The sequence below is a fragment of the Gossypium arboreum genome, chromosome 10 (assembly GCF_025698485.1).
Source record: "Gossypium arboreum isolate Shixiya-1 chromosome 10, ASM2569848v2, whole genome shotgun sequence".
Classification (NCBI taxonomy): domain Eukaryota; kingdom Viridiplantae; phylum Streptophyta; class Magnoliopsida; order Malvales; family Malvaceae; genus Gossypium; species Gossypium arboreum.
This window is the reverse complement of record NC_069079.1, coordinates 9,290,922-9,301,639: the sequence shown is the minus strand read 5'-3', so window position 1 is coordinate 9,301,639 and position 10,718 is coordinate 9,290,922. Positions and strand designations below refer to the sequence as shown.

Here is a 10,718-nt window from a genome sequence, read left to right as displayed (position 1 = left end):
GTCTTAAGGACTTAATTTCCCCCTTCGCGATTTCTTTCTCTTCACTTTCCTTTAAACCGCAATGAATTGAATATAATAGATCTTTGGAGTTGTTTCTTTCAACTTCAACCTAGGTTTTGCTTCTTAATTTCATTCCTTTAAGTGGTGGTGATTAATGCTATTTCAAGAGTCACTAACTTTGATTTGATTTTTTTCAAGCGTGATTGATGGATTTTAAGTATATAATTTAACTTCAATGTTGTATTGGAAAAATGGATTCTTCGTTCAACTGATTAAATTTCAATTGTGTTGCCTTTCGCTTAAATGGAAGCCTTAGTCATGCTGAACATTTAGAGAGAATCAGATTGTTTCATCTCGTATTTAGTTAAAAGGGATAATATTCTTAGCAGTTCGGGTTTTGAAGTATTCATAGCATTTTAGCTTTGCAATTTCGAAAATGGTTGGAAATACATTAGTCCGATTCCAAAGATGCCTGTCTTTGTCATCTTCAACTTTGACCACCTTCCCGCATTCTTCTCCAAAAGTTTTGCCATGTCTTCCGCCTAAACTAAGAATGAGGTTGGCAAAAGTTAGAGCTATGTCTGCTAGTATCGAGCATAACCCACAACCCGATTCTTGAGCAAAAGAATCCACTTGTCGTTGTTTTAGATATTCTTCAAATATTTGGAGACAAACATTACGTCCATTGAGTGATTTTGGGTTTGGTCGTAGAAGCATTTGGGAAGGTGGGGTTGGGTTGTTTCTTGTGTCGCATCTTGTCTTGCTTGCACTTAGTCCGCTTGGTTGAGGGGTTTGATTCGTTCTAAATTCTAAGTACCTAACGGTGTTTGAATTTGCTCAGCATCTAGTATTTGCAATGGAACAATTTGTTAGGATTAGAGGGGTGACTGTAGGCAATGTTGTACGTGTTAATCCCTCCCCGAAAAGTATAGAAGTCGTTGTTGAGGTATGTTTTAGGATAATAATTTTTTCGTAACATTTTGTTTTGGTTTAGCTTGGCTTGTGTATGCATCAGCATTCTGCTATCATTCTTAGGTTGAATATGATAAGATTATTATACCTCGAAATTACCGATTGAGGTCAACCAATCTAGTCTTTTGATGGAAACTTTGATTGACATCACACCACGGATCCAATTCCATCACCTTCGTGGGACCTCTTGATGCGTAATGTGTTAAGGAAGGCCTAATTGTATGTGATAGGCAAAAGATAAAGGGGAACAAGGGTAAATCTGGATGCCTTGGTAGGGATTGTCACCCGTCTTGCTCGTCAAATGGAGGAAATTGGTATTGCCAACACCTATTCACTTACCGAGCGCGTTCTGTCATTGTTATTCAGATGCAAAGCCCCCGCTCACAAAGGTGTGCAATGTCTTTGTTACATTTTGTCTTATTGATAAAATTTCTTTTTCTAAACTATATTGTCGATAGTTCGGTAAGCCCAAAAGAAGTGAATGGGTCTGCTACATTATCTTCTTTTTTTCTTTGGGTTCTGTTGATAATAGTAAATGATTTATTATTACATCCACATCGTAGCCTAATGTACATAAATCTAGAAGTAATCAAGTCGCACATGTTTCCTCGCTTTCTAGCCGATTGGATAAGCATTCTAAACCGAACTTTTGATGGATCCTCATGCTCGTAATTTTGAATTTGATGTAGTGATTTTTCGATTGAAGCCATGGTCAAGATGTGCAACCTTTGTTATCGAACTTCGTGATAGTGGTCTGCTTTAGGAGGTTGAGAATTTGACCGAAGTCTAACACAAGCCTCGAGGATTTAAGGTGAATTCTCTCTTCTTCCTTGCTTGTCACAAAGTGTTGCTCCCACATGCTATAACTAAACATTGTTTAGAAGAGAAAATATTTGATACACTCGGTGGAATTTAATTCCATACGCTAGGTTGGGGTTATGACAAGTGTATGTAGGGTATAAAAATAATTAAAAATAATATATAAAGAAATGGGACACGTGGAAAATTTGTAACTCTACTTGTGGAGTTAAAAAGTGCATCGCCAAAGTGTACTAAACACTCGCCCTATTTAGAATTGCACCCACAAAACCTTATTTCCTCTTGCTTATAATTAAGAATTGTTTGAAGGCACTTGAATCTCATCATCCGAATCATATTTGAACATAAATATTTTGAAACTTAAAAGTAATGAAGTTATGAATTTTTTCATTTCTCTAGCATCGAATAAAAAGTTGATGATGTAAATAAAAGGTCTCTTCAAAAGGCCATGGTTTTTATTTTCTAGGTAATGTTTGGGAATGCATCAAACAATGTTGTTAATCCTTACATTTTACGTTGTCATCTTCTTCCATACTTTTATGATTTTACCTCTGTGTTCAACTACTAACATTATATTACTGCTACAATCAACCCTAATTCTATTAGTTTCAAACCACCACCTTATCTTCCTCACCCTCTGTAGCCCCTAAACCCAAAGGACTATATGCCCAAAACTCCACTATCAAGCTATCTATCCTTACTCTTACAGCTTAAAGTACGATTGTAGATGTTGCATCATGAACTCATACTAGATCCTTGAATTTGGGGTAGCAAATTTAAAGATGTCTGTGGCTCAATAAAGTAATAGTAAAATAATAACGGTTTAGAAAACTTATTTTTGCCCAAGCTAGTTAGAGTCTAAAGTTAATTGCAAAATTTTGATAAACTTTTTAGTGTTTTGTTTTAGTCTCGATCTTGTATTTGATGGCATGGCGTAACACACTTATCCGGATGGGAAGGAGATGGCATCGATGCTTTATACTTATCGTAGGCGTGTCAAAGCACTTCCTTAGGTATTTTAGCCTTAGTTGATTTTAATTTATACATATTTTAAGGTAAACAATGTTCTAATATAATCTGCTAGTTTTAGTGTAAAGCAATGTTCTTTTTATGTGGTGTAGGGGATATGTTGGAATTCACAGTTCAGATTCGAAACTTTCACTGAAACCGAGTCGCTTCGATCTATTGTGGATTCGGTTTTGAACATCCTTCCGAAGGCAAAGTTTTAAACTCATGTCGATGTTAACATTCGTGAATTCCATGAATTAAGTCATTTTGTTTTTCTTGCTTTTAGTGACTTATAATGGTGGGCGTATACAAGTTTGGTGCTTTATTATTTTGATTCTATATTTATATTTAATCTAATTTTTATTATTTATTTTAGTTTTGATTCTATATTTTTATTTTTATTTTATTTTGATAATGAATTTTAATAGAAAATTTTTATATTTAAATCATGGATATTATTCTTCTCAATATTTTGATAATGAATTTTAAATTTTTTATATTTTTCATGATATTTTTATATATATATTTCTTTAAAATTTCATAACTTTTAGCGGTGTTTATGGGAAAAGCGCCGCTAAAGGCCATGACCTTTAGCGGCGTTTGTGGTAAAAGCACCGCTAAAGGCCATGACTTTTAGCGGTGTTTTTTTTCAAATAAACGCCGCAAAATTTAGCGGCGCCATCTATAGAGGCGTTTTTTGCGGCGCTTGTAAAAACGCCACAAATAGTTTTAGTGGCGCTTAAAAGCACCGCTAAAGGCCTAAAAAAACGCCGCTAAAAGTCAATTTTGCTGTAGTGATCCGATCAAAAGATAGTGTTTATGTGGGTTTTTATATCAAATATCTTATATGATTTAGTCATGTTATCGTTGATTATTGTTAATTGATAAAATATAAACTTAAAAAAAAAAGACTTTTAAATAATTAGTGGTGAAACTGATTAAATATAAGTGTTTTGATACGAAATAAATTAGAATATACAAGTTGAAAATGATGCTAGTAATATTGGAAGAACAAGAATACATATTTTGTCACCACCCATAAAGCTTCTTCATTCCTAGTCCTCTTAGATTAAGCGGTTCGTAAAGCCTCACATTAAATTTTTTACTAGTTTTTTTTTTCCTCGGCCATCAAAATGAGTATATTAGAAATAAAACAACCACTGAAAATAGTGGGATTACAAAGACAAAACAACATTAAAAAAAACCCCAACCAAAACGATACACCAAGACAAAAGCAGAAAACACCAATAAACCATATAAAACAAGCCATATAAAATAGCTCTAAATGTCAACTAGAGAAAAATCACCACCACGCAAACACACGCAGCATGATCAAAACTCGGCATTCGCCTAGGCATTAGCCATGTTGTCGGTGTTGCAGAACAATACCACAAAGACACCATGAGACATTCACAAGAATGCCACCATAAAGACAATCTTTCACTTCAAGTCTTCCTCTGAGATTAGTCAAGCATTTATCTTACTCTAATACCTCTGAGTTTAAAATTCACTCAATTGATGAAGATCCTCCATCAGCTTCACAAAGACAACAGCCTTAGTGTACAAGTTCCAAACTCCATCTCGATTGAAGACTAATTTACATGGTATTTAGTCGAAGAACACGGCACCATGTGTGTGAAGCCATGTAAATGTTATATACACATATTAAGCATTGTTTCTATGATTTGAACTTCGAACAGTAGATGCTTATTAGATTTCCAATGATCGTAAAAGTGAAATTAAAATCAAATAGCTTCTAACAATTAACCTAATATAGGAGGGAAAACAGTAACTAAGGAATGCAGTTGAAAATAATGAGAAATTATATCCCTATGGTTTGGACTAAACCTCAAGTACATTAACCCTTAAAATAGTGTCTTTAAACAGGTTTGGACCAAATGGTGAGCCTTTGGTATGTCATCTGACAAAGGCGTTGTACGGATTACGGCAAGCTCCTCATGCCTGGTTTGACAAATTGAAGTAGTTCCTTATTTCTACTGGTTTTGTCTTAGCAAAATCTGATGCTTCCTTGTTTGTTAAAATTACAACCAAGTCCATTATCTATGTTTTGGTTTATGTGGATGATATTGTTATTACTGGAAGTTCGACTGATGAAATAAACTATTTTGTTCAGCAGCTACATAACGAATTTTCTCTAAAGGATATGGGCGACCTCCACAATTTTTTAGGTATGAAGTCAGTCTGTCCTCTACTAGAAGTCTCCACTTATGCTAACGCAAGTACATTCGGGACCTCCTTGATAGGTGTTTTCTGACTAATGTAAAGAGTGTTCATACGCCAATGGTTAGCTTATCAATTCTGTCTAAAGATGAGGGTGATCGTCTTGCTGATCCTATTCAATACAGAAGTCTTGCTGGTGCTTTTCAATAGGTCGTCTTAACTCGATCGGATATTGCGTATGCGGTAAATCATGTGTGTCAGTTCATGCATGCCCCTACTACAGTCCATAGCATTACAACGTATCTTGAGGTATTTACATGGCACTATTAATCATGGGCTGATTTTCATCGATCCAAGACTCTTTTTAGTTGGTTATGCTGATGCCAACTGGGGTCTAGATTTTGAAGACCGCAGTTCTACGACAGGCTATTGTGTCTACTTTGGTCATACACTCGTCTCATGATGCTCCAAGAAATAACAATTTGTTTCTCGATCCACGGCAAAGGCTGAATATCGGAGCTTAGCTACAGCTACCAGTGATATTGCTTGGTTAATTTCTCTACTAACAGAATTACATATTTGTTCTGCTGATCCTCCTACTATCTGGTGTGACAATTCCAGCACAGTTGCTGTTGCAGCTAATCCGGTCTTACACTCCAAATTCAAACATGTCGAACTTGACTTATTTTTTATTCACGAGGTGGCTAGTGGTTCACTTGTTGTCGGTGAAGTGCCAGCCTGTGACCAGGTCGCAGATATTCTCACTAAACCATTGTTTGTCTCTACTTTTGCTCAGTTTCCAAGTTTACTTCGGGTGTTACCTATTGAGAAGCTGGGTGAATGATAGAGTATAGAGACTGTTAGTCTGTTACCATTCAATTAACTAGTTTGGTATATAGTTGGTTAGGGGCAGTTACTCATATTAAAGTATATAAACATCAACAGTGTATTAATTCAAGTAGATAAAGATACTAAGTAATTTTCTCGGTAAATTGATCTCTCTCAATTTGTTCTATCTCAATTTGTTATTTGTTTTCAATGAATTAGTGAAGTATTTAACAATCAATGATAGTAAAATAGTGAAAAATTAAAATCAAATAGCTTCTAGGTTCAATTTAAATGATTGGAACGTAGAACTGAAAAGCCAATTAAATGATTGAACAGCAATCTATGCACCAATTACGAATTGAAACAATAGTTTTTCAAAGAACTTTAGAAATTAAATTAGATACCATCCATTACTTCAAACAATTAACCTAATCTAGGAGGGCAAACAGTAACTAAGAAATGCAATTGAAATTAAAGAGCCCTTGAAATAGTGTCTAAACAGAATTCCACCTCAATCATAAATAGAATCCTAATAAGAAGCTACCGTCAAATGATTACAAAGGTTAAAACTACAATCGAAGGGGTGTGCCAGAACAATGCAGTAGTGCAAAACAAAGACAACACTCGAGAACCCCAATAGCAAGCTATTGTCAATGAGTTCTCCCCCTAAAAATATTAATTTAATATCATGTGGATCAATGATCCACGAATCAGATATTAAACTGATAAGAACAGATACTACACTTGATCTTAGCCAAAAGGCCGAGAAAAGTATGAGCATAAATTCATATTGATATTTCTTTTATAATGCGTCTCTGCCATAGCCTTGGCTTGCGCTTTCGATATGGGATTTGGACTATGTCAGAAGGAACTTTTATTTTGCTATGGACAAATTTAGTATAATTTTTCCTGCACAGCACATTGCATGTTAGTGAATTTGCACATGAAAGTTTTTGGATATTATAACACTAATCCTCTTATTGCAGCTTGATATAGGTCAAAAGATGAAGAAGCAATTAGCCTTTCCAAATATGCAATATTGGTAGGTAAGCCATTAAATACTAAAGAAGAATTCGCAAACTGTAAGGTTTACATTACATGGAAGAAGTTTCTGTTTATATACTTTTGCAAAGTTTTCTATCTTTACTTTGGGAATTGTTGACGACCACAATTGATTAAAATATGTCTTTTTATATAAAATATGTTACATTTTACATTTACCGTAATTAAAGCATCTTATGAATTAATATCTTACACTAATTTTTAAATTAATTGTTGCGCAGAAGCATGTGAAAGAGTAAAAATATTGTACTGAAAAATCACACTAAGTTCAATTCCCAGGAAAGAGAGGTAGATCACGAAGATCATTTAAATACCAAGTCTTTCCTAGCCAGAATATCCCTCTATCGTAATTTAATATCACAATAAATCACTACAATCACATTCACAAAATATGCAAAATAAATAATAAAGAACACCGTAATTTTAACGAGGTTTAGCAAATTTTGCCTACGCCCTCAAGCACTACCAAATATATTTCACTTCAAAATTACAAGTGAAATTTACAAATAGGAGAGAGAATAATGCCTTAAGTAGAGAATGGCAATTATGGGATGAAGAAAGTAAGAAATGGTTAGGCCTATTTATAGTTGAGGTTCAAGGATCAACTTGCAATGTCCCTATACAATTAGGGACCAAAATTGCAATTATCCCATGCCAACTTTTAACCCAACTTGCCAACCAATCTTACTTTCTACTTTCGTGCCCACCCTTTTGACTTTTCAAACAATGGGTGGGTTCCAATAATCTCCACCTTGAAGATTTGATTAGGATAATCTTACCTTCACACAATTCTTTTCGCCTTTGACAACAATACTTGATAGTGCCTTCTTCAACTGTTAAACTTGCAGATATTGATCAAGTTCAAACAATGTTCGAACTTGGTCATTGTTACCACCTTGGTCATCATATCTGCGGGATTATCTGCAGTCTTGATCTTCAAGACAAATTTTCCCTCTTCAATAATTTCCGCACAAAATGGAATCGACGTCGATATGCTTTGTGCGTGCATGATAGACTTGATTCTTTGCTAAATGAATAGCACTTTGACTATCACAATACACGTTAATATGCTCTGAACCAACCCCAAGGTTTTAGCCATACCTTGTAACCAAATAGCCTCCTTTACAACCTCTCATTACATGACCATGTACTCGACTTACGTGGTTGACAATGTAATCGTAGATCGTAATGTAGACTTCCAACTTATTGGTCCTCCGAAAGTGTAAACATATAACCGTGGTTGATCTTCGCTTGTCCAAATCACCGCATAGTCGAATCAACGTATCCAATAACACCTTTACCAAGTGTATTATCCTCGCTTAAACAAGAATCCAACATCTACGGTCTTCGAATATACCGTAGAATCCATTTCCTGACTTGCCAATGTCCTTTTCGTGATTATGCATATACCGCTCACTATACTAACGCTCGTGAAATGTCGGGTCTTGTACACACCATTGCATACATCAAGCTACCATTTGCATTAGAATACGGAACTAGCAACATGTATTCTCGTTCCGTATTCGTCAAGGAGATAGTTGTGCGAAAGCTTGAAATGAGAAGCCAACAGGGTACTTACAGGTTTTGTCTTCTCGTTCATGCCAAACTCTTGTAGTACCTTCTTCAAAATCGCTTCGAGACAAGCTAACTCTATCATGAGCTCTATCTCTCCATATTTCCATGCCGAGAATCTTTTAGCTTCTCCTAGATCTTTCATCTCAAACTCGAGATTGAGTTGAGTCTTCAATCTTTCAATCTCAACTCGCTCTTAGATGCTATTAGCATATCATCAACATATAAGAGCAAGTATATGAAAGTTCCATCTTGTAGCTTCTGAAAATACACACAATGATCAAACTTGCTTCTTGTATACCTCTGCCCTTTCATGAACTGATCAAATTGCTTGTGCCACTGCCTCGGAGATTGCTTCAATCCATAAAACGACTTTGTCAGTTTGCAAACCCAATTTTCTTTTCCAGCAACCTTGAATCCATCCGCCGAGTCATATAGATTTCCTCTTCCAAATCACCGTGTAAAAACGCGGTCTTCACATCAAGCTGAACTAGTTCAAGATCATATTGCGCAACCAAGGCTAACAAAATCCTAATAGACGAATGCTTCACAACTGGAGAAAACACTTCATTATAGTCTATTCCTTCTTTCTGAGCGTAACCCTTTGCTACCAATCTAGCCTTGTATCGAATTTCATTTTTACCGGGAAATCCTTCCTTCTTTGCATATACCCATTTGCATCTAATTGCCTTCTTTCCCTTGGGTAGCGACACCAACTCTCAGGTCCTATTTTTATGAAGAGACTGTATTTCTTCATTCATTGTTTGCTTCCACTTTACACCATCAGGGTTACTTCTTCCTTCTGTATAAGTGGAAGGAATATCATCATCTGCAATTGGAAGTGCATAGGCCACTATATCATCAAAGCGAGCAGGCTTACGAATCTCTCTTCTTGGCCTTCTATATGCAATTGAATCTTGTTGCTGTAGAGGTTCTTAGGTAGGAACCTCTTCATCATTTGTCCCTCAAATATTAGCTGGATCATCGTTTTCAAGCTCCACCTGCTGTAAAGTACTACTGGTTTTGTCATCCTTTTGTGAATCCTTGTACTTTAACATGGTTGATTCATCAAAAGTCACATCTCTATCGAAAACAATCTTCCTTGTATCGGGACACTAGAGACGATATCCTTTACTCCATCGTTATACCCAAGAATAATGCTTTCTTTGCTCTTGGGTCTAACTTAGATTCTTTACATGATAATATGCAGTGGAACCAAATACATGTAAAGAATCATAATCGATTCTTGATTTACATCCACATCTCCATAAGAGTTTTTCCATTTATTGCGGTGATGGCAAAGCGGTTAATTAGATGGCACGATATGTAATCGCCTCACTAAAAATTCCTTGCCCAATCCAAAGATTGGACAACATACATCGAATCGGAGATTCTCCAAAGATAGTTCGATTCATGCGTTTCGCCATCCCATTTCGTTGTGGTGTATCCCAAACAGTGAAGTGTCGCACAATGCCCTCATCTTGGCATACTTGTAGAAATGGATCGCTTTTGTACTCAAGTACCATTATCGATCGAAGTCGTTTGACCTTTCGACCATCCGAGTCTCCACCATCTTCTTCCATTTCGTAAATGCATCCAAAACTTCATTTTTCTTTTCATTAGATACACCCATACTTTTCTTGAATAATCATCAACAAAAGTAACAAAATAATGCATACCTCCCAAAGAAGCCACTTTGGTAGGTCCCCACACATCATCGTGAACGTAGTCCGTAATTCCTTTCAGATTGTGAATTCTTGGACCAAATTTTACCCTCTTCGCTTGCCCGAACACAATGTTCACGTAATTCCATTTTGCAAGAATTTGCACCTTTCAACAAGCCTTGCTTCGCCAATGTCCGCAATGTTTTTCACCAAAGATGTCCCAATCGCATATGCCATAATCTGGTAGCCTCTGAATCTACATCTTTGTAGAAACTGTTGATGTTGATCAAATAATCGTATTTCCATTTAAAAAGTACAAGTTATTTCTTCTTGTACCTTTCATCACCGTCAATTGCCCACTACTACTTTTAGTAATCCATCTCTCAAAGTGATTGTGAGCCCTTTAGATTCTAGGGCCCCTAATGAGATGAGATTTTCTTCAGGCTAGGTACATAGCGAACATCTGTCAAGACTTGGATTGAGCCGTCGTGATTCTTCAATTGGACTGTACCTACTCCCATTGTCTTACAAGCACTATCATTGCCCATAAGAACAATTTTACCTTCTAGCTCTTTAAGACTAGAAAACCGGTCCTTATTAGGACACATATGG

At 36.0% G+C, this 10,718-nt stretch overlaps 1 non-coding gene and 1 pseudogene across 1 annotated transcript; one reads left to right on the top strand and one right to left on the bottom strand.

Annotated features, from left to right (window-relative positions):
* The first annotated feature begins 436 nt into the window (after nt 1-436).
* Nucleotides 437-5,824, top strand: LOC128282001 (protein TRIGALACTOSYLDIACYLGLYCEROL 2, chloroplastic-like; annotated as a pseudogene).
* Nucleotides 5,825-6,386: 562 nt separating this feature from the next.
* LOC128282960 (U2 spliceosomal RNA) lies at nt 6,387-6,583 on the bottom strand. The gene has a single exon (XR_008273308.1). It is a non-coding gene; the product is annotated as a U2 spliceosomal RNA (small nuclear RNA).
* Nucleotides 6,584-10,718: the final 4,135 nt, after the last annotated feature.